General features: G+C 39.7%; 1 long non-coding RNA gene across 1 annotated transcript; it reads left to right on the top strand.

Moving 5' to 3' along the window:
- The first annotated feature begins 4,233 nt into the window (after positions 1–4,233).
- On the top strand, positions 4,234–18,979 carry LOC122647369. Its single transcript, XR_006330858.1, has 3 exons — positions 4,234–4,359; positions 17,063–17,066; positions 18,968–18,979. It is a non-coding gene; the product is annotated as an uncharacterized LOC122647369 (long non-coding RNA).
- The last annotated feature ends 5,497 nt before the right edge of the window (positions 18,980–24,476 follow it).

The raw sequence follows: 24,476 nt of genomic DNA, 5'->3' as shown, positions 1-24,476 counted from the left end.
GGGACCAAAGACACTAGAAGGTCCCACACCTCCATCAATAGCACTGGGGGAGGGTATAGAGGATGGAGTACCCATAGAAGAAGGCGATCCTGGGGAATGCTCCTCTGAAGATCCAACCCCGACTGAAGCAAGGCCAAGGTCACCCGGAAACGACATGAGCGATAAGAGAGGAATGGACTACTTACTCGAGAAAGCGATCTCCTAGACGAGAAGCTAGCAAGAAAAACGAAATGAAGGCCACCTGCAAAGTATAAACAGTAGATCCATCACAGACAAGAAGAAGAAAAGTGGAGAAGCATGAGGGTCCATCACACCCACGTTGCGGCCACCACGGGCGCAGCCTCATGCCCCACAGGCACGGTGACCCAGGAGCGGCCTCACACCCCATAGGCACGGCCACCCAGGCGCGGCCTCACACCCCACAAGCGCAACGGCCCAGGCGCGGCCTCACGCCCCACAGGAGCGGCGACCCAGGTGGCCTCACGCCCCACAGGCGCGGCCACCCTAGGAGTGCCACACCCGCAGGCGCGGCCTCACCTAGGCGTAGCCTTGTATAAAAAAAAAAAAAAAAGAAAGAGAAGGGGTCAAACTTACCTCAGGGGGAAGGCGATCGCACGGGGAGGCAGGCACACTATGACGCGACCACACCACTGGCACGATCAAGTGACAGAGACCACCAGAGGCAAGGCACTCAAGCCAAGCACCACTCAAGCCCTCCAAGTAAACAAGGCACCAAGTGAGCACAAAGCAAACACAAGGAGCAAAATGGATACTAGTCTAGGTGACCCGAAGACAAGCACATGGTGGGCACCAAAAAGAGGATAAAAGACAAAAAGTGGAATGCAAAGGAGAAATTAAAGAAGAGCAAAATGGGAGACAAAAAGTAAGAAAGAGAAATGAGAAGTGAAAGAAGAGAAAGTGAAGGAGAGGAATATATATCTACAAAAAAAAGAAGAAGAAAAAGTGTAGGAGGAAAGGTTTGAACCCCCAACCTCTCCTAGCTCACTAATAGATTTATAGGCGAGCCCCGCAAAGAAAGTTTATTCGCAGCGGACCCCTCACTATGTAAAGGCATCTACTCTCTTGGACATTCTATCTCAAGAGAGTGGGGGGCAAATGATACATCCAAGATTCACCAGACCAATCAGCAGCTGCCACATGTCACCGAGCGACCCGCTCCAGAACCAAGGAGAACCAACCGAGGGTCCCACCTGGGTGCAGCCAGCACCCAGGCGCGACCTACACCCAGGTGCGGCCTGTACCCAGGAGCGGCCTCACCCAAGCGTGGCCTCACCCAGGCGCAACCTGCACTCAGGCGTGGCCTCACCTAGGCGCGGCCATACCCAGGCGTGGCCTGCACCCAGGCGCAGCCTCTCACTCAGGCGTGGCCTGCACCCAGGCGCGGCCTCTCACCCAGGCGTGGCCTCTCACCTAGGGGCGGCATCATGGACGCAGATGCGGACATCGGGGCCACTCGTACCCAGTCGTGTCACTACAGACTCATGTCACCACCAGGACTCTAGGCCACCGCTTAGAAGTCACGTCACCCAGACGGATTCAAGCACCAATGACGTTATCACCACACGCGGGTATCTATCAACCACTACAAGAAATTGGGTCTACGACGGCGTTTTTAAACGCCGCTATAGATCCCAAAAACGCCGCTGTATCATTCAACGACGTTTCTACTTTGTGCCGTAGTAAACGTGGCGAAGGTACCGCCGTTTTTGTACAACGGCGTTTTTGAGAGTGATGTGTAAGTGCCTTTACCGCGCGTTTTCTAATAAACGTCGTGGAAAATGTCCTACAACGACGTTTTTAAAAGTGCCGAGGTAGGCATTGAATTCCTAATTGTTGCGACGTTTGTAGCAAATGCCGGGCTTAGTACACTAAAACGCAGCGTTTATAAAAGCGCCCTGTAGGCAATAATATTGAGGCATTTGTTAATAAACGCCGTAAATGAGGCCTGGCTTTTTGTTTTTGCCGACGTTTTTAAAACGCCGCTATAGGTGCTATTTTTTTTTTAAAATTTAAGAATAGCTTCCGATCTATTCCATTAACTTGTTTCAAATATAATAGATTCATTCTGCCACCTATTTCATATATAATGCATTCATCCATATTAATCTTTTCGACCACTTGTTTCATATAGAACACATAAATCCCACAAAATAATGATTTTACTAATGCCAAGATATATTGAACTATGTAAAATATCCATTAAACATAAAATAAAAACAGTCTAAAGTACTAAGGTTCCGATATCTGCAAAAAGACAAGATCCCCTCCTACACGTAATCCATAGTTCTAAGGTTCCAATACTACAAAAAGATAAAAGATCCCCTCCTACACAAAATCCATAGTACTAAGGTTCGAATCTGCAAAAAGACCACAAAGAGACCCCCTTCTATAAAAAATTCATAACCCAATTAGCAAGTAAAATAATATTAGTTCATGGATCTCTAAGCCACCAAAGTTATACTCCCGGTGAGGAAACCAAGCCCAAAAGTGAAATTCCAAGACCCGAACACCATCTCCATCCTACACAAAACCATCAAATAGCAATATAAACTAATTAGTAAGACTGAAGGTGACAAGAGGTATGCACAAGTACCAATAACAAAGTAAACAAAAAATTATAGGGACGGATAAACAATCCAATCAACCATCCTTCACCGGCTTGTATAAATAAAACCTCTTCACAGATCTTCACACTCAAGCCCACACTCAAAGCCTTGAATTGTGCAACTTTCCTAGATGTTCTTAATCGGATAATTAAAGCTTGTCTCAAGGAGAAGTAAGCATTAAAAAGTAGCATTACTTCCTCGAAACCTTGGAATTGCTTACATAGAGACAAGAATCATGCTTCAATCGAGAAAAGATTGAGAAGAGCGGAGAGAAGTCGGAATAGTGAGAGAGTTGTGAGTTGCTCCGTCGCTTGATAGAGGAAAAAGAGCGCTGCTCTGGAGTTTGAAAAGATTTTTAGAAAACTTTGAGAGAGAGATGTAGAGAGCGGGGAAACAAAAAGGTTTTAGAGAAAGAGACGGAAAGCGCGGAAGTGAAAACAGTTTTGGGTTTGGAAATCTATTATTTTATACGGCGTTTGTTTAAAAATGCCGTTGTATTGCAACATACAACGACATTTCTTTGAAAATGCCGTTAATAAGAATATTAAATCACCCTTAAACGGTGAGCTACGGTGGCACTTGTTAAAGAAAACGCCATGGAAACTAATTTGTTTAACGGCAATTGTACACAAACGCCGCTATATACTCATATATGACGACGTTTCCATCTATACGCCGTTAGACCTTTATATATCACGGCATTTTTAAGAAAATGTCGATATATCTTCATATATGACGACATTTGTAAAAAATGCCGCAATAGCTCAACCCAAAGTGCCGCCGTTGCACCAATTTCTTGTAGTGAACCAAGGATCTTAATACCACCAGGACACTCCCTCCCGTGGGGAGATGGCCAATCAACAGCACAATCGCCATCAAACTGGGACTCTCCACACCGCCATACACTACTATAAAAGGCAAGGTACACAACCCCATTGGGGGACATTTAAACTCATATTGAATAATCACTATTCATCTATTTGCTCAGGAGATCTAACTTTGGCATTGGAGAGCCCTAGGCCGAAACCACACCGGTTCCATCTGTTGACCCCTTGGTCCACTTGTAGGTGACGGCACTCGTAGGACCGCTCGACGGTTTCTTGACGCAACACTATTGGAATTAAAAAAGAAGCTTTGACTAGGGAAGTTTGTAACTATAGTAAAGTGATAGACATTTAAAGATTGGATGATATAGGATTATAGGTCCAAGATTGGATGATATAAGAAAGAGTAAATATCATCCTCCTCCACTCTAAGTATCCATAATATCAAACCCTTCCCCTGGGTATTAAATAATGATAATGCCCTCCCCTACTTTTGAAAGATTCTATCAACCTTACGGTGTTAAAACAGCAGTTCAAACGTTGATATATTCTGGTGTAGATGGCAGGCAGGCCTATGTTTCTTGGTTTCAATAGGACTCCTTACGCGTGTTCTTTCTATCTTCTATTGTCCAAAAATAATTAAGTTATTAATGACTGGAAGAAACCAAGAAATAACCCATCACGTGCGAAATTATAGAAGATCTCCTTTAAGATCAAACAATTCCATCGAATTGAGTATGATTGTATGTGTGATAGCATCTACTATATCAGGAATACGCCTGGAAGGGACAAAAGAAACATCTTGTTCTTTCTTCAACAATTTTTGATCTCTAGTGGACCTCTCAGTAGGATTCGAACCCAAATGAAGTTCTGACCATCTGTCAGAGAAAAAAGAACGAATTGATCTTGTAGGATTCCCAAGAAATTCTTCAATTTCTTTTGGAAGCAAATTAGCCTTTAATTGGAGTTAAAAAAGGCAGAAAAACCTGAACCCGAACCACCTGAGTGGATTCCATCTGTGCAAAGGGGGAAAAAACATCAAGAGCTGGTCAAATCTGATTGAATGCTCTCTTTCAAGTTCCTACTCTCCAATCCATCTTCACATTCCATGGGTATCTAGGAGTCGATTCTTGAACCTCATCCAGTACTCTTGGAAGTATCTATCTACTTGCACTTTCATTGATCAATTATCAATTAATTCGCTCATGCTCACACTTTGTTGTTCACCTGCTCTGTTCATTAACAAAATGAGGTTGAACTGACAAAGCTTCAATACCTCATTCTACTTAATTTTCTATTTCACATTTGAGGAGAAACTAAACTAAACTAAACTAAAATAAATTTCATCTGAGTGGGGTTTCAAAACTACTGAATTCATTGCAGCTTTGATTAGACATGGAATGCCTAACTGAGGTGGTGAGCAAAGATGTGCAAGTCTGTGAGATGGAGGAGCGAGAAGAACAAGATCAAAGCTATATTCAAACTCCAGTTGTAGGCCACTCAAGTATGGTTTTTATATGACAAAAGGTTAATTCTTGTTTAGTTTTCATCTGTTGGAAACTGTAAAACGGAATTTGGATATTTTAGTTCAGTTTAGTTTATTATCGAGAAAAGGGGATATCGCAGATCCTGATGGGCATTGTTATTCTTCAACCCTAGTTCTCGTGGGGTATTTCGTCCAGAGCTGCTCTTTGAACCTGATCCTGATGTAGCATCAGAGCTCAAAATTGCCTTGAGATTTCCCTTGGATTCTGTATTCTGGGATGTGGTCTTACTGAAAGGCCCATCCTATAGACAAATTTAGAATGAATTTTAGGAACAGTCACAAAAATTTCTAGGGAATAGTCACAAAATTTATGAATTAAAACATACTCAAATTCACTCCTACCGAAAAGAAAAGAAGATCATACAACACAGAGAGAGCTTAAATGCAGAACTGTGCTAGTGTTCGAAGTTTCAAGAGGCAGGGAAACAGATGAAGGTTTGATTGCTTATGCATATTCTGCAAAATCGAGGGAAACTTCCCTCATAAGCCAATATTAAATGCTTACAAAGCTAACCACCAAGAGCACCGAAAGTCTGTGTTTGACCTTTGGTGCTCTTGGTGGTTAGCTTTGTAAGCATTTAATATTGGCTTCTGAGGGAAGTTTCCGTCGATTTTGCAGAATATGCATAAGCAATCAAACCTTCATTTGTTTCCCTGCCTCTTAAAACTTTGAACATTGGCACAGTTCTGCATGTAAGCTCTCTCTGTGTTGTATGATCTTCTTTTCTTTTCGGTAGGAATGAGTTTGAGTATGTTTTAATTCATAATTTTTGTGACTGTTCCCCACAAAATTTTGTGACTGTTCCTAAAATTCATTCTAAATTTGTCTACAGGATGGGCCTTTCAGTAAGACCACATCTCATAATACAAAATCCAAGGGAAATCTCACATCTCAGAATATAGAATCCAAGGAAAATCTTAAGGCAATTTTGAGCTCTGATGCTACATCAGGGTTAGGTTCAAAGAGTAGCTCTAGACGAAATACCCCACGAGAACTAGGGTTGATGAATAACAATGCCCATCAGGATCCGCGCTATCCCCTTTTCTCGATAATAAACTAAACTGAACTAAAATATCCAAATTCCGTTTTACAGTTTCCAGCAAATGAAAACTAAACAAGAATTAACCTTTTGTCATATAAAACCATACCTGAGTGGCCTAAAACTGGAGTTTGAATATAGCTTTGATCTTGTTCTTCTTGCTCGTTCATCTCACAGACTTGCACATCTTCGCTCGCTGCCTCAGTTAGGCATTTCCATGTCTAATCAAAGCTGCAATGAATTCAGTAGTTTTGAAACCCCACTCAGATGAAATTGAGTTTAGTTTAGTTTCTCCTCAAATGTGAAATAGAAAATTGAGTAGAATGAGGTATTGAAGCTTTGTCAGTTCAACCTCATTTTGTTAATGAACAGAGTAGGTGAACAACAGAGTTTGAGCATGAGAGAATTAATTGATAATTTTTTTTGATCAAAGAATTAATTGATAATTGATCAACAGAAGTGCAAGTAGATAGATACTTCCAAGAATACTGGATGAGGTTGTAGAATCAATTCACAAATACCGATGGAATGTGAAGTTGGATTGGAGAGTAGGAACTTGGAAGAGAGCATTCAATTAGATCTAACCAGCTCTTGATGTTTTTTCCCTCTTTGCACAGATGGAATCAACTCAGGTGGTTCGGGTTCAGGTTCTTCTGCCTTTTTTAAATCCAATTAAAGGGTAATATCAACTTTTGAACTGTTGTTTTAACACCGTACGGTTGATAGAATCTTTCAAAAGTAGGGGGGCATTATCATTATTCAATACCCGGGGGACGGGTTTGATATTATGGATACTTAGAGGGGAGGAGGATGATATTTACTCTTTCCTGTATCATCCAATCTTTAGACCTATAATCCTATATCTTTCCTATATCATCCAATCTTTAGACCTATAATCCTATATCATCCAATCTTTAAATGTCTATCACTTTCCCATATTTACAAACTTCCCTAGTCAAAGCTTCTTTTTTAATTCCACTAGAAAATCAATATTTTTTTGATGAAAAAAAAAATGTCATTAACTTAAAAGAAAGATAAGAACATTGTCTGATATTACAGCAGCTAATTTCTCCACCCTAGCCATATATGCCCACTTGTGGGCTATATAGCTATAATGTTCCTAGATGTTTTAATGAGTCTAACAATTGTAAAACTTTTCATCAACATAATAGTATCCAATAAAAGATTATAAACCCCCCATGGCCATCCCTCCTCAGTCCCTTGAGTCAGCCAGTCGATCACCTATTTACAGTCCATCCAAACAGACAATGTTGTCCAACCTTACTCCTTTGCTTGTTGAAGCCCTTGCAATAACCTCCGAGTCTCTGCTTTTTGTGGTGTCTCAACCAGACCATTATCCATTGAGACTGCAACAAACTGAGAGTGGCACATCGATACTGAGGCCTAACTAGCTTTGCCAGTGGAAGGCTCATAGCTACCATTGCATATGAGAATTTGGCCTTCTCCCTGTGATAATCTCTGGTACTCAACACAAGATAACGTAGAACATGGAATGGAACAGTTTTTTTTTTTTAGCTAAAGGATCATTGGATTAAAGAGGAAAAGAAAAACAACAGGCACAAAGCCCAAACACAAGCGAACTAAAACAACAACCCCAAACAAAGGAGGGACATCCCTCAATTACCAAAACCAATATCTCGGCAGACCCATGGCATCATGAGCCAATTGATCCTCAATGTGTCTAGGAAGAGCACAGTTGGTCACTGAAGAACCCAATTTCGCTGCCTGTTTGGCCAAGAAGTCCGCTATGGGATTGGCCTCCCTGAAGCAATGCGTTATTTTGTAGTTGCAAGAGTCCAGATACGGCTTGAGAACCATCCATCGCTGCCGAGCAAACCACGGGATGTTTGAGGACTGGATAGACGAAACCACAGAAGTCGAGTCGGATTCAATCCACTGCTCTTTGAACCCCATCTCCTTGGCACTGGAGAGACCACCAAGAAGGGCCTCATACTCTGCCGCATAGCAGCTAGAGATCCCCAAGAACCTGCTAAAGGAAAACACCACTTGCGTTTGGTGATTACGGAAAACACCTCCCGTGCCCGCCCTTCCAGGGTTCCCAAGAGAGCTACCATCAATATTTATTTTGATCCAAGTAGGCAGAGGCTTACACCAGAACACCTCAGAGATGTCGTTTGAAGACGTGGTAGAGGTAGCCAGACCTAGAGGTCTGACACAGCTCAGGTCTTGAACTGTCTTGACTCCCTTAATCACCATCTTACATTCCCTTATCTCACCCTTAATAACCTCAAGAATCTGCCTTTGGCTGCGAAAATAGTTCTCGTAACACCTTCTGTTCCTCTCCTCCCATAAGGTAGCGTAGGTGACAACAGCCCCTACAGCCCAAGGATCCTTCACATTCGTGCATCGACGCTTTCTTTTCCACCAATCCCAAAAATCAACAATGGAAGCTGGCTGATTCCAACCAATGCCAAACCAAGAGCAAAATTCCCCCCACACAGCATTACTAAACTCACAATTGAGGATCAAATGAGGGCCCTCCGAGATGGCCTTAAATTATGTGTTGATATGGGTCTTGCTGGCTGCCAAGTCAGCTCTGACTCTGCAACCACGGTGCAGTTTATCACTCGCAAAGCATGTAGCTTGTGGAACTGTTGGTTCCTTTTCCAAGAGGTAATGGACTTGGTTGTATCCCTAGGGGTTAATATTTGCTTCACTTATAGGGAGAGTAATAGAGCAGCAGATTTCTTGGCAACTTTGGCATGCTCAAGGACTGAAAACTCTGTGTTTCGCTCAGGGGATGTTATTCCGCAGGAACTCCAGAGGATCATGAGAGAGGATAGAGCGGGTCTCCCTGTGTTGCGTATGTAGGGCTTTGCTGATTATTGTTTATTGTGGGAGGGGTTATAGTTTAATTGAGAATAGAGTGTTGAGAGAGTGTTCTCCTTTGGGCAGGGGTAAGGCGGGCTATGTCCCCCCCTTTTTTGTATTTCTTTTTATTGGTTTATCCTTAATAAAATCTTAGGGGCTGGCCCGGGTCCCAAGTGAAGTTCGGGTTAAAAAAAAAAAAAAAAAAAAAAGGGCTGAATCGTACTGCTTCTTACACAGCATACATCTGGATGCTAAACTAACACCCCGTCTCTGGTATTCCTCCTCTGTGGGGAGCTTCTCATGCGCTAATCTCCACCCAAACATAAAATGGCAAGGCTGCAGGTTTTTATGCCAAACAAGTTGAACCCAAGGAGCTTTAGGACCCTTCAATCTCAACTCTTACCAAGCCGATGCCATAGTGAAATCACCCGATTTCAAAGGGCCCCAACACACCGAATCCTCCACATCATAACAAGGAATATCAGTGCTTTTAATCACTTTGAACATCTCGATCAAGGCAGTCGATCTAACTGTAGGAAGCCTCCAACCACCGGCCTCAATAAAATCACCCACTTTGGTCCCCTCGTTCCTGAAGAAAGCATCATTGAGCCTAGTAACTTCTTTAATAGAATTCGGCCCCAAGCTTTTATCCGACCAAAATTTTATCTTCTTGTCATTCCCCAAGATCCAACGTTCGTTAGCCGACACAAAGCTCCACATCCTTCTAACACCCGGCCATATTGAAGAGTCCCTATACCCTGGTCGAATATTACCCCACTTATTGACGAAGCGGTGGCGCAAAAAAGTGCAGGAAATAGAGGCCTCATTTCTGATTTTCTAGGTTAGTTTACTAAGAATGGCCTTATTGACATCCCTGAGGCGCCTGATCCCAAGACCCCCTTCATCCTTAGGTCTGCAAATTTTATCCCACCCTACAATAATGGCCTTAGTAGTCTCCGCATCACCAGTCCAGATAAAATTCCTCATCCAATGTTCCAAAGTAACAATCATAGATGAAGGCCACCAGTACACTGAGAAGCTGTGAATAAGCATGCTCGACACCACTGACATCACTAGCTCAACACGCCCCGCCATCTAGAGGAGTTTACCTTTTCACCCTGCAAGTCTATTGTGCACTCTGTCAAGCACAGGCAGCAACATATTTTTCTTGACACGACCCTTCGAGATTTCCACCCTGACGTATCTAGTAGGGAAGTTACAGATCGGCATCTGAAGCACCTCCACGATCGCCTGACGACTCTGAGTAGGGATGGAACCCAGGAAAAGTTTGCTCTTTTCTAGATTAGTGCGTTGCCCAGAAAACTCTTGGTATCTGCAAAGAAAATCCTTAAGGTTCCTTACATACCTGATAGAAGCAATAGTGAAAACAAAAATATCATCTGCGAAAAGGCAATGTCCCGGTGTGCGCACACCCTTAGGACCATGAAGAGATTTAATACTTTTTTTTTCCAACAAGGCAGATAACCCCCTACAGAGAACCTCTTCCGCAATAATGAAAATCATGGGAGAGATAGGATCCCCCTGACACAACCCCCATTCAACACCGAAGAAGCCCACCGGACCTCCATTCGCAAGAACCAAAATTCTTGTGGAGGAGAGCAGAATCCTCAGCCAATTAATCCATCTTTCCGAAAAACCAAATTTTCGCAGCACTTTGAATATAAAGTCCCACGAAATAGTGTCATAGACCTTTTGGATATCGATCTTCAACCCCAAACCCCCTCCTCTGATAGCCACAGGCATCAAATTAGCAAGCTCAGATGCTAAGGCGATGTTTTCATGGATAACCTTCCCTTTCCGAAATGCACCTTGTTCCTCCGAGATCAGCCTAGGGAGGACTCCTTCCAACCGGCTTGCCATAATTTTGGACAGAATTTTACAAAAGAAATTCCCCATGCATAACGGTCTGAACTTATCCAGAGAAGCAGCACCATCAACCTTGGGGATCAAGGCCAGAAGGCAGTTGTTAATCCCAGCAGGGATGTGGCTAGAGGAAAAAAAGAAGCACACTGCTTTACACACATCCGAACCAACCAACTCCCAACAAGCTTTAAAGAAGGCACCTGGGAAGCCATCAGGCCCTGGAGCACTGTCCGCATCCAAACCCCACACAGCCGTTCGAATCTTTGACTCACACGGGACCGAGACCAAGAATGGAACAGTTGATAACATCAACATAGGGGAATAAGTTTAAATCAAAAGACCATTAGACAAGCTGGATAATATGCATGGGATTAGGTGTGGTATGTTTAAAAACCTCATTCTTAGTCATCCAAATAAAATATAATGTAATAGCAAAAACAGATAACAGATTCCTTTTGTCAACTTTTCTCAGAGATTGGAGAGAAATCAGTAATTCAATCAAGCCATTAATAGAAGGAGCAAAAAGGGTCTCAATCCTTAAACCTAATGGCCTAACATAAAGGATTCTCCTAGTGAATGTACATGAGAGAAACAGATGCCAAGGGGTTTCTACCTCATTACAACAAAGGTAGCAATATGTGTCCACAAGTAGGAAGGATAAAAGTTTATCTTTAGTACCAAGGCCATTAATAAGTGACTTCCACAAGAAAATACAAAACTTTGGGTGAATTTTTAAGTGTCATACAAAATTCCAAACATTGCTAGCTCCCCTGATGCGCAAGGGCCTTGAAGGATTTGGACAAAGTAATCTAAAAGCAACCTTAGTAGAGAAAGATCCTATTGTAGTGAAGGGACAAACCCACATGTCAATTTGATTATGAACACTAATGGGAATTCGACATATGGCACTTATCACATCTAGTGGAAAGATGGCATGCAAAACATTCATTTTCCATCGCCCCTGTTCTAAAACCTCACTAACAAAAGAGTAAGACAAGTTACTACTATTCGGGACTGGTACACGAAACTCACTTAACAAAGGAACCCAAGGATCAGTCCATATATTAATGTTCCAACCCGATTTCACTCTCCAACAAACCATGTTTTTAAGCAAGGGAAGGACTTTAATTAACAATACTGTTCAAAGTGGGTGAACCTCTTTTAGAGAGGGTATAGTCGTAGAAGAGATCATGTGAATGAAAATACTTTCCTCTAAGCACTCTTACCCAAAGGATATTTGGTTGAGTTAAGATCTTCCATGTAAGCCGAAGAAGAAGAGCCTTATTGTGGTAAGATAAAAGCCCAAAACCCAAGCCTCCCATAGACTTAGGCTTACATAATGCATGCCATCCAACTGCCGACCATTTACGCTTACCACCCTGTTCCCCTCGCTAAAATTTTGCATTGATGGAATCAAGTTTGTGACTTAACATAGTAGGCATCATAAAATAGGACATCCAATAAGTGGGTATAGAACTAAGAACATATTTAATTAGAGTTGACCTACCAGCCTGAGATAAGAGGGGCACTTTCCAATTCCCCAGCTTTCTCTCCACACGCTGAACTAGCATGGACCAATCATGGGATTTATTCGTAGAGAAGAACATAGGGGTTCCTAAATAAGTAGTATTATCTAGAATAGAGTTAACACCCAAGCTACAGGCCACAATAGTCTTAATATCCTCAGCAACATGATTACGATATACAACACCACTCTTCTTGAAATTAATTTGTTACCCTGATATATCTTGAAAAAGATTTAACAAAGGATGCAATACTAGTAAAATCCTGGACGAGAGCATTGGAGTGTTGTGAAAAACATACTCAAGTACCTGAGGAGGACTAAGGATTATTTCTTAGTTTATGGATGTGATCAGTTATCGGTTCTGGGGTATACTGACTTAGATTTTCAAGCCGATAAAGATGATAGGAAATCCACGTATGGGATGGTTTACTTAATGGGAGGAGGTGCGATGGTATGGAGGAGTGCAAAACAAAAGTCTAAAGTTGATTCCACTATTGAAGCAGAATACCTTGCAGCCTGTGATGCGGAAAAAGAAGGTGTTTGGCTGAGGAAATTTTTATTAGATCTAGAGGTACTCCCTGACCTTTTCAAATGCCCTATTCCCCTGTTATGTAACAATAGAGGGGCAATTGCGTAAGTAAAGGAGCCTAGGGCTCATCAGATGAACAATCACGTACAACGGAAGTATCGCCTCATCAGGGAGATTATCCAATAGAGGGACGTGAGTATCTCCAAAGTGGACACAACTGAAAATGTGTTGGATGCTATGACAAAGGGTTTATCCCCTGGAGTGTTTGAGAAACACATGGAGGGCATGGGCTTAAAATGTATGGGGAATTGGCTTTGATGTACAAGTGGGAGATTGTTGGAGATGTGTGTCCATCAAACCCAGCTCAATCCGGTTCGACTCGGTTTATTATGTATTAACTATTTCATACATTTTTGTTTAATATGATCAAATGCGATATAAACTTTTTGAGCAATGTATGTCCATAAGTTTTACTTTAAATTGGTAGTCACGACTAGGGTTTGGGTTGGTCAGCCCTGATCATATGGTTGTCGCATTGGGTATGCCTAGACATGTTTGACGTTGGGGTATGAATGCGAGTACGCACATGTTGATGTGTGTATTGGCGAAAATCTTATTTTGTTGATTCCCACATGTATTATTGCCAGACGTAGGTTTGGGATAGACATATGTCATCGAGACCCAGTATTTGAGAGGGCCTTGTCACTACATGATGTGAACGTATTCTTTGGTTCACCAATGACTGCTATTCAAGAGAACTAAAGCTGGTGTTCTGGGAATGCGTAAATATTGTGTGAGTGAAAGAGTCACTCAACGTGGTCTCCACCGCTCGATTGAGGAACATCAATGGGAGTTAGTATCTGGATGGTCGGATTTGAATTAGGATCCTGCACCATTTTGTTAAATGATTTTTGAAAAACATATTTTGACATAAAATGATAATTTATAATTAGGTATTTGATTAAAGAGTATAATCGTGTTTTGTAGATTCCGATCATGTACACAGACACTCCGATACAGACTTGTACCATGGAATGGGGTTTGGCAATACTAGTGTACATGCCCTAGATTTCATGATGACGATGTCGTTTAGTGGAGGGTTGGTGCATATTTGATATGCAGGGGTATTTTTGGGATTTACTAATTATTTTAAACTAGTATGGGCTTGATGCAATTTATTTAAGGCTCATTAGTGTTTAATTTAATTAATTAAAATATTCTATTTTAGATTCTGCTTCACTAATTAGAAGCCTATCACTTAAGCCCATCAGGGTTTCAAGTCAAACTGGAGAGAGAGAGTCAGACTCACATTGAGAATGGGGAGGCTCTTTAGAGCCTCACCTATATAAACACACCAAAGGGGGTGCAGAAGCTACCCAAGGCTGGACGAAATTTTTGGCTCCCCCTCTGGAAATCCCAGACACACTCTCTCATCTCTCCTTCTTCTCTTTTGGTCTCTTGCTCTCTAGGGTTTTGAGATCAAGTTTGGGTTTTTGAAACCTGATTTTTCGGATTGTATCCAAGTGTTTGAGAAGAAATTCTGGTTTGGCTTGGGGATCTTCTACTTGCATCAAAGATATCCAAGTTGGGGCTTGGTTGATAGGCTCGTTAGGGGAAAAACCATTATCTGGAGGAGGAGCAACTCTTGAGGCTCAACAGGTTAGCAGATCTTAATGTTTATTTTATTTACATTAAGGGTTTTAATTATTTCATAATCATGGGATGCGAAAGAAACCCGAATCGATTTCTTTCCGCTGTGCATTCGGGTATGGGATGGTTCCCTCTTTCCATGGGATGAAAAATAGATGAGTTTTCTCTCTTGTGGATCCCAAAATTTTCATGAGACAAGAAAGAGAGGGTTTGGTAATCAATTTTTATACCATAACCTAATAGGGATTCTCTAGGGTTCCCATGGGCAACCATGGGATTGCCCTAGGGTGCCCATGGGAGACCATGGGCTGACCCAGATAAATTTCCTTTGATTGATTTCCCATGGCTCTCCATGGAGATGATCCCATGGACTGTAGTTTGCCAACAGGAAATTCTAACTTAGAAGTGGGTCCCTCAAGGCTAATAATGGAATCTTTTATAAAACTATGGACAAATAGAGTAACTTTCAAACCATTTTCAAATATAAGGATTTTAGGCTATTTGACCTACCGTTGACTCAATGAACCTTTTCAATGGCTTTTTGGTCATTTCCTAAGGCAACCTCCCTCGACCATTTATGAGATGGTTCAACACATTAGCTGGGTGTTACATAAGACCTAAAAGGTTATAATAGACCCAAACACTTTTCATGAGTATCCATTCATCATCGCAATTCACTCCTCTAGGGTGATAAAATGAAGTGTCGATAGTATGGTACTAATTGTATCAAATCTTCCACAATTTTCTAGAATTGTAGCTTGTTCTCCATATGTATAAATTTGCCACTTGTTTTTGTAGTATTATGATCTGTCATTGTATCAGAATATAGTGTAATAAAGTAGGATAAAAACCTAGCACAACATAATCACAGCTCAATATCCAAGTATAACCAACTGTAAAGCACTATTCAAAGTAAAAGAAAATCCAAAAGGAAGATTTAGGAAGTGGTTTAGATTACTACTAGAAGTTTTAGAAGATCAAAGAAGATAGCACAGATGGGAAGCCAAAGACTTCTCTAGAATATCTTTCTTCTCTTGAAAGCTAAAAAAATTGGCCTAGTTGGGCCTCTAGATTTAGTTTAATAGCCAAAATGGTCACAAATAACAACAATACCCTTCAAAACAATTGTTCATTACCTACTAAGTAAGCCAAAGAATGTTCAACTGAAAAGTTAATATATGACAGGTGTGGCCTATTAAAACCCATATGGATTTTGCTAACATGCACCACTTAATAGAGAAATATGCTAACATGTATTTTCCTGTTTAAACTAAGAAATGCATGACATCTTTTCTGAGATTTTTAGTTTGTATCTCATAAATACATTTTCCTTATTTACCTAGGATACAACTCAGCATATTAAAATAATTAAATGCGCAAACGCATATGTTACTGTAAGTTACGACCTTTTTTATGGAAAACATCGACGAATTAGTCTATATAATGCCCCTTTCTCATATGCCCCCTTTTCATTTCACAATCTGAGATCCTTGAGGTTCTAATGAAGAATTCTTTCAGGTAAGATCTCATTTGTAGTCTTTTTTTGTTCTTTTTGTTCTTTCTTTTTACTAAGTTGTATCTATGTTCTCCAATACAATTTTTTCCAGAACTCTATGTCTTCTTTGTCATTTTTTGTTAAATTATTTGTGAATCATTTTTGCATTCAACATTTGTTTAGACGAATGCTATCCTTTTTTCCAGAATACTTTTGTTTGATAATATATCTCATTGTTCAGATTCAATTGTATGTTCTTTCTTTTTAATATTTTTTAATTTGCATCTCTGGTCTAATTTTTCTTAATCCTGATTTTCCATTGTATCCACAACTTGTTGAAGTTTCATACCCTAAGAATTTTTCTTCACTTACATATACTTCTTGATTAGCTACAAGATATATATCAACAAAAGATAAGGGTTTCATAGGCAATTATAGCCGTACAAACATATACATACTATACTAGTAAAACTTAAAAACTTTGAAAGTTATCCACCATGTTGAAAGACAGTTTATGGAGTTTATTCCCTTGTCACAATGCAATCTATAGGCCACATGGACTGAGTCCATTAATTTTTTAGTCAGTTACAAATCCCTAGTCAATATGGTTTTTTATCCAACCCACTGGCTAATGCATTGTATTGGTTCCTATAGATGGATTAAATATCCTAAATCTACAAATGCTAGCTTAAACAAATTCATATTTTCATACCGTGGAGTTAAATGTTGTTTAAAATTATTGATCTCCATTGCTAGAGTTGTGAGTGAAGTTTTTATAGTAAGAAATGGAGAAAATCAGCGACCAACACATCATAGTGTAAAATTTTAAGATATCTGGACGATAAAGTATTAGATTTACAACCCAGACTACAATTCTGCACTCTAAAATGGACCCCCCCCATCTTGCTTATGGGACTCTTGCTTCTATTTTCTTTCCTCTTGAATCTTGAAGTCCACGTAGATATAAGAACCTAGAAAACTCTTGACATTTTTGTAGACAATCAATGATGAATATTGTTTTGGAAAAACTCTCAATTTTTAAAGGATTTCTTTTATGTTAATAGTAGTGCAACCAATAGGGTTTGAGAGGGGTGTCTTCTTTGGCTTCCTTTATTAGATTCCTTTTAATTTGTTTTCTTAAGTAAAGAACATGAACCAAACTTTTTTTTTTTTGTTGGGCCATTGGGTGGGCACCCAAGGGGGCAGCCTGGGGTGGGGAAGTGAAGGAGTAGGGGTGTGCAGTGGGACCTAGGGGATGGTGTAGTGACAACCAACACTGGAACATGGGGGGCCCTCGGCCTTGCAAACCACCAGGCTAAGCCGGTGTCTGCATAAACCAATCTTTGGTTTTCATTGAATGTGGGGTTTACATCGTGTGGTATCACCTTCTAATGTTGGAAAAATTAACAAAAATATTTTAATTTATAATAGTTTCAGGAATTACCAAGTTTTCACTGCCATTGATTTAGAAGACCCATTTACTCTGATTGACTTGGTTGTTTATAGTTATTAATACCTAGTTGTTCTTGTTGTTAATAATATCATTTATCATCGGATCATTATCATTATTAATGCTACTCCATTTTACTTCAGGAAGTTCCCAGAATGCAAAACTCATTGTTTCTATAGAAGATCAAGAAGAAAGAACAGGTTGGATCATAAGAAATCCTTAGAGGCAAAAAGCCCACTAAAGAAGCGTTTCCATCGGATCAACGATTTACCAAACTGCACTGTATGTTCCTTTCAATCATATTTCTTTTGGTCTTGCACTTTCTTTCTTTCTTTCTTTCTATTAATGGACACTTTATTAGGCATAAAGGAATCTAGGGCACAACCCTTTTATGATATCAGACAATTTTAAATTTATAGGGAGAAGACGCTATCTAGGCTGTGCGGTCACATGAAAGGCAAAATTCCCATGAACATGGAGGTTATTTGGCACACCCTTGTGTCTAGGAGCAGGAGGAACAGTGCACCGCACACGCCCAAATAGCGTTCTCTTTCCCATACTGATAAATGGGTTATTGATGCTGAATTGAAAGTAAGTGGAAGAAATTGTTCCTGTGACTTTGTAACGTAAATACTTCTTATGGCACACAATGCTCAATAAACAAGAAGTAAACAATAATTTAAAGTTGGGAAAATGATCTCTACTTGGTGGTGATTCCTACGCCCTCTCACAGGGCACCGTGAGATGACACCTCTACTCCTGGGTAATGGTAATTTAAAGTTGTCGTTTCCAAATGGTAGTCTTCTCTAAGTGCCTTGTAAGTTGTGACTATTGCCTTGTGATTTTGATTATCACATATTCGGGGTGAAGCTCGGAGATGGATTATTATTCAAAACACAAAACCCAGTACTTTGGACTGTTTGTGTGTGAAGAGTATGAGAGAAAATCGATCGGTTTGGGTTTTAATTTAAAAGTGCTTATTAGTGTCTGTGTTTTGTTGACCATGACAACTAACCCTCTGTTGGCCGCATTTTAATTGAACTCTATTCCGATGTTACGCTTCACACTGCCCGAAGTTTTCAGAATCAGATCTTATACGCCCTCCATTATAGCAGCCATCTTTAGGCTCTGCATCTTGCACATGACACGTGTAAAGTTAGCAATCCAACGGTAGTTTTTTAAATGTCTGAAATGTGAGTTAAAAAACTCTACAACTTATTGCAAAACCAAGCCAGACTGGTCGGGTTTACCAAACCGGTTTGGCCAAGCTCGGTGCGGGATGGCATCGTCCTCTGGAAATCTGAAACCCGAGAAATCCATTCTTCCCCAGTTAATCCTAGTTAAACTAGCGTAGTTCAGCAGGAAAACTGATTAGGATCCTGGGTCTCCTTGCCATTAGTTCTGACCAAAATAAGCCATAGTATTCTCATGTCACCATGGAAAATGAGATTCAAACGAAGCTCTATCTGAACCTTTTTTCTTGTGATGCATTAGTGATTGAATGGTTTAACTACATAAGAATGGGAAAATTGAGAAGTGAGCAGAAACAAAGCATACTTGTTTGCTAATGAACCATCATATGACCTCCTTCCTTCTGGAAATATCTAATTTCATATTCTAAGTTACAGTACTATAAACAAGGATGATAGTGGACCAAATCCAAGAGATTGCGTTGACCCCATCTTGTACATGGTTTAAAATATTGCTATTCAATACATTAAACACAAAAGACGGGTTTGAGCCATAGAGCTGTCCAATACTTTGTCTTGGCTTTCTAGTGTCTCATCTTCACCAAAAAATAAGGGTGAATATGTGAAAAGTTACCTATTGGCTTTATAGATTTTTTTGGTTCTTTTAATAAATTATTTTATTCACAATATATATATCAATAAAAATAATATATAAAAAATATCAGAAATTTAACTTTTGGATCTAGTAAATTGATATCATATTTGAATTTATCAAATTTTCTTATATCATTCCATTGTTTGAAGTATAATTAGACAAAAGTATCATTGTAAGTAGTCGTCAAATTAAATTGTTGAAAATACCAGTAGAAGTCTAGGTCTAATGCCTTCTTTATAAATTTTGAGTTGTTATTAATTAGGGGGTATTGGCTAATAATCTTTTTTAGCTTTGGATGGTCTGATGGTTGATAGAACAATTTTTTGTTAGATAAGATTCTTTTTCAGGGGTTTTTAATTAAGATGAACCATGCATGCATATATTTTTATTTTTTTGACTGAAAAATCAAAATAAAAAATGAAAGCCTAAATGAAGCTTTTGACATATTCACCTTTATTTTTTTCTTCTGTAATTAACTTAGCTTTTTCTACAGGTTGATGGTAAACTTGCTTGATGCCCCCAATAGAGAAAAAATTCTTAGAGTTATATTAGCAAAAGAAGAAATGCCTCCTGATGTTGATTTTGCAGCAATTGCAAATATGACTGATGGATATTCTAGGAGTGACCTAAAGGTTTCTAGTTCTCATTTTAAAAATGTATTAGATATGCTCTAATCAATCTTTTGGTTTCAAAACTTATGTGTTGTGGACTTGTGGCAGCACACTGTTCCATCAGGGAAATTCTAGAGAAAGAAAAGAAGGTTAGTCTCATGTTCTCACTATCTGACACATTCATTCATGATTTAAAACAACCCATTAGATCTGTTTCGCCTGTGTTGCTTGTGACCATAGTTAGTAAATACGAACAAGGCAAAAATAAAAGGGGGTATGGATACATACATGTACTAAACATACCAGGAATTCAATAGTACTTTTTAAGAACTCGGCATCGAAAAGGCATACACTAAAAAGGATATGGAAAAATATGTTCAATACAATTTTGTTTAAAAATAAATATAGGGGTATATTCACTAAAACTAGATCATTTTTAATGGATTTTGAATCCTTAATGGATCTAAGGTGGTTCAGCGGCCCTATAGGATGGGATTCCAGATCATGGTTTGGCCTCTACAATTGATTTTGAATCCTTAATGGATTCAGATCCTCCAGATTTATTGAAACAGAGTTCTAGGTTTATTGGGTGATAAGCCCAGATCGAGGTTATGAGAGAGAGAGAGATAACAGAGAGATAGAGAGAGAGATAATAGAGATTCACCAAGTTTGTGTGTGAGAGAGAGAGAGAGACTTACATCACCATTTAAAGAAAACAAACAGTCTCTTCGATCTTCATGATTAGACCTTGGGTTGTTAGGGTAAGGCTGAGTTGTTGTTGTTGTTGATGATTAGACTTTGGGTTAGATGGGTCTTGGTGGTGATAAAGATTAGATGAGGCATTTGGGGCGAATTTTTATCTCTATATATATATGTTTACATTACCATTGAATAAACTTCAATGGCTCTGTATCTTTTTGTAGTTTGAACATTTAAAGTTGATGGGATTTGCATGTAATGGTTGATGTCATTAATCAACAAGGTTGTGAATGTAGTTGTAAAGCCAAGAATATATGCCCCATATGCTGGTGGGAGGAATCAAAATAATAAGGAAACCATCTCTTTCCAAAATCACATGAAATAATAGAAACCATCCCATACCCAAATGTGCAACGGAAAGAATTGATTCGGGTTCTTTCGCATCACAAGATTACCAAACAAAAATTTAACAAAACCAAATAGATTTGCTAATCGGTAGAGCCTCAAGCATTGCCCCTCCTCCAGATAATGGTTCTTCCTCGAATGAGCACACTGGGAAAAAATTTCCTGATCAATTCACTTTATGTAACGAAAGATCTTCAAGTCAACCATCAATCTTCCCACGGATATAATTTCACTATCTCCAAGACTAGAGTTTCACCAAACCCAAAAAAATTCTCTAGATCCCAGCGTAGGAAGCAAGAGAAGAAGAGAAGAGAGAAAGAGAGGAGAAAGAAAATTCGGCCAAGGGGGAGGGGAGCCAGTCAGAGTCGTGTGGACGTGGCTCCCTCCCCTAGGCGTGGTTTATCGATATCTCTTCTTGGATTTTCTTTTACTTTGAATAGTGTTTTATAGTTGGTTATATTTGGATATTGAGCTGTTGTTATATTGTGCTAGGTTTTTATCCTACTTTATTGCACTATATTCTGATACAATGACAGATCATAATCCTACAAAAAAAAAGTGGCAAATTTATACATATGAGGAACAAGCTACAATTCTAGAAAATTGGGGAAGATTTAATGCAATTAGTACCATACTATCGATACCTCATATTGAATGTCTTATCTCCTTCTTTAGATTCAATTTTATGTTCTTTCTTTTTAAATTTGTTAATTTGCATCTCTGGTCTAATTTTTCTTATTTCTGATTTTCAATTTGTATCAAGAACTTGCTGAAGATTCATACCCTAAGAATTTTTCTTCACTTACATATACTTCTTTATTAGCTACATGATATTGACAAAAGATAAAGAGTCCATAGACAACTATAGTAGTACAAACGTATACATACTATACTTGAAAAACTTAAATACTTTGAAAGTTATCTATCATTTTGAAAGACATTTTATGGATTACATTCCCTTATCACAGCGTAAACTATAAGCCACAAGGACTTAGTCCATTAGTTTTTACTCGGTTAAACATCCCTAATCAATATTGTTTTTTATCCAACCCATTGGCTAATGTATCATATCAGTTCCTATAGATGGATTAAATATCCTAAATCTATAAAACACTAGCTTAAGCAAATTCATAATTTCAAATTGTGGAGTTAAATGTTGTTTAAAATTATTGATCTCCATTACTAGAGTTGTAAGTGAAGTTGTAATAGTAACAAATGAAGAAAATCAGCAACCAACACATCATAGTGAAAAATTTTGAGATATGTGGAAGGTTGATTATTAGATTTACAGCCCTAACTACAATTCTGCACTCTAAAATGGACCCCCCCTCATCTTGTTTATTGGACTCATAAGTCCCTTCTATTTTCTTTTCCTCTTGAATCTTGAAGTCCACATAGATATAAGAACCTTGGAAACACTTGGCATTCTTGTAGACAATCAATAATGAATATTATTTTGGGAAAACCCTCAATTTTTTTAAGGATTTCTTTTATGTTAATAGTAGTGCAACCAATAGGATTTGAGAGGGGTGTCTTCTTTGGCTTCCTTTATTAGATTCCTTTTGTTTTCTTAAGTAAAGAACATAAACCAAACTTTTTTTTTGCTGGGCCATTGGATGGGCACCCAAGGGGGCAGCTTGGGGTGGGGGAGTGAAGGAGTAGGGGTGTGCGATGGGACCCAGGGGATGTTGCAGTCAAAACCAACACTGCAACGTGGGGGGCCCTCAGTCTTGCAAACCACCAAGCTAAGCCGGTGTCTGCATAAACCAATCTTTGGTTTTCATTGAATGTGCAGTTTACACTGTGTGGTGTCACCTTCTAATGTTGGAAAAATTAACAAAAATATCTAAATTTGTAATAAATATCTTTTTTTTTAGCTAAAGGATCATTGGATTAAAGAGGAAAAGAAAAACAACAGGCACAAAGCCTAAACACAAGCAAACTAAAACAACAACCCCAAACAAAGGAGGGACATCCCTCAATTACCAAAACCGATATCTCGGCAGACCCATGGCATCATGAGCCAATTGATCCTCAATGTGTCTAGGAAGAGCACAGTTGGTCACTGAAGAACCCGATTTCGCTGCCTGTTTGGCCAAGAAGTCCCCATGGGATTGGCCTCCCTGAAGCAATGAGTTATTTTCCAGTTGCAAGAGTCCAGATACGGTTTGAGAACCATCCATCTCAACCGAGCAAACCACGGGATGTTCGAGGACTGGATAGACGAAACCACTGAAGCAGAGTCGGATTCAATCCACAGCTCTCCGAACCCCATCTCCTTGGCACTGGAGAGACCACCAAGAAGGGCCTCATACTCCGCTGCATAGCTGCTAGAGATCCCCAAGAACCTGCTAAAGGAAAACACCACTTGCGCTTGGTGATTACAGAAAACACCTCCCGCGCCCGCCCTTCCAGGGTTCCCAAGAGAGCTACCATCAATATTTATTTTGATCCAAGTAGGCAGAGGCTTACACCAGAACACCTCAGAGATGTCGTTTGAAGACGAGGTAGAGGTAGCCAGACCTAGAGATCTGACACAGCTCAAGTCTTGAACTGTCTTGACTCCCTTAATCACCATCTTACATTCCCTTATCTCACTCTTAATAACCTCAAGAATCTGCCTTTGGCTGCGAAAATAGTTCTCGTAACACCTTCTGTTCCTCTCCTCCCATAAGGTAGCACAGGTGATAATAGCCCCTACAGCCCAAGGATCCTTCACATTCGTGCATCGACGCTTTCTTTTCCACCAATCCCAAAAATCAACAATGGAAGCTGGCTGATTCCAACCAATGCCAAACCAAGAGCAAAATTCCCTCCACACAGCATTACTAAACTCACAATTGAGGATCAAATGAAGGGCTGAATCGCACTACTTCTTACACAGCATGCATCTGGATGCTAAACTAATAAATATCTAAATTCGTAATTGGTTTAGGAATTACGAAGTTTTCCCTGCCATTGATTTAGAAGACCCTTTTACTCTCATTGTATCCATTGTTTCTGTAGAAAATCAAGAAGAAAGGAAAGGCAGGATCATAAAAAATCCTTAGAAGCCAAAAGCACACTAAAGAAGTGTTTCCATCGGTTCAATTAATTACCAAACTGCATTGTATGTTCCTTTCAATCATATTTGTTTTGTTCTTGCACTTTCTTCCTTTCTTTATATTAATGGACACTTTATTAGGCATAAAGGAATCTGAGACACAATCCTTTTCATATGATATCAGACGGTTTTAAATTGATAGGGAGAAAGAATGCTACCTTGGCGCGTGCAGTCACTGACATGTGAAATGACCACTAACGCAGTGGTCATTGCAGGTGACCTTGTGTCTGGTGCAAGGGCAGTGCCCAGCACGCACCCAGTTAGCATTCTCTTTCCCATATTAATATATGGGCTATTGATGCTGAATTAAAAGAAAGTGGAAGAGATCGTTCCTTTGATAAAAATGTAAATGGTAATTTAAAGTTTTATCGAAAAAAAATGCAAATTAAA

The sequence above is a fragment of the Telopea speciosissima genome, unplaced genomic scaffold (assembly GCF_018873765.1).
Source record: "Telopea speciosissima isolate NSW1024214 ecotype Mountain lineage unplaced genomic scaffold, Tspe_v1 Tspe_v1.0035, whole genome shotgun sequence".
NCBI lineage: Eukaryota > Viridiplantae > Streptophyta > Magnoliopsida > Proteales > Proteaceae > Telopea > Telopea speciosissima.
This window is presented reverse-complemented; position numbering and strand designations above follow the sequence as displayed.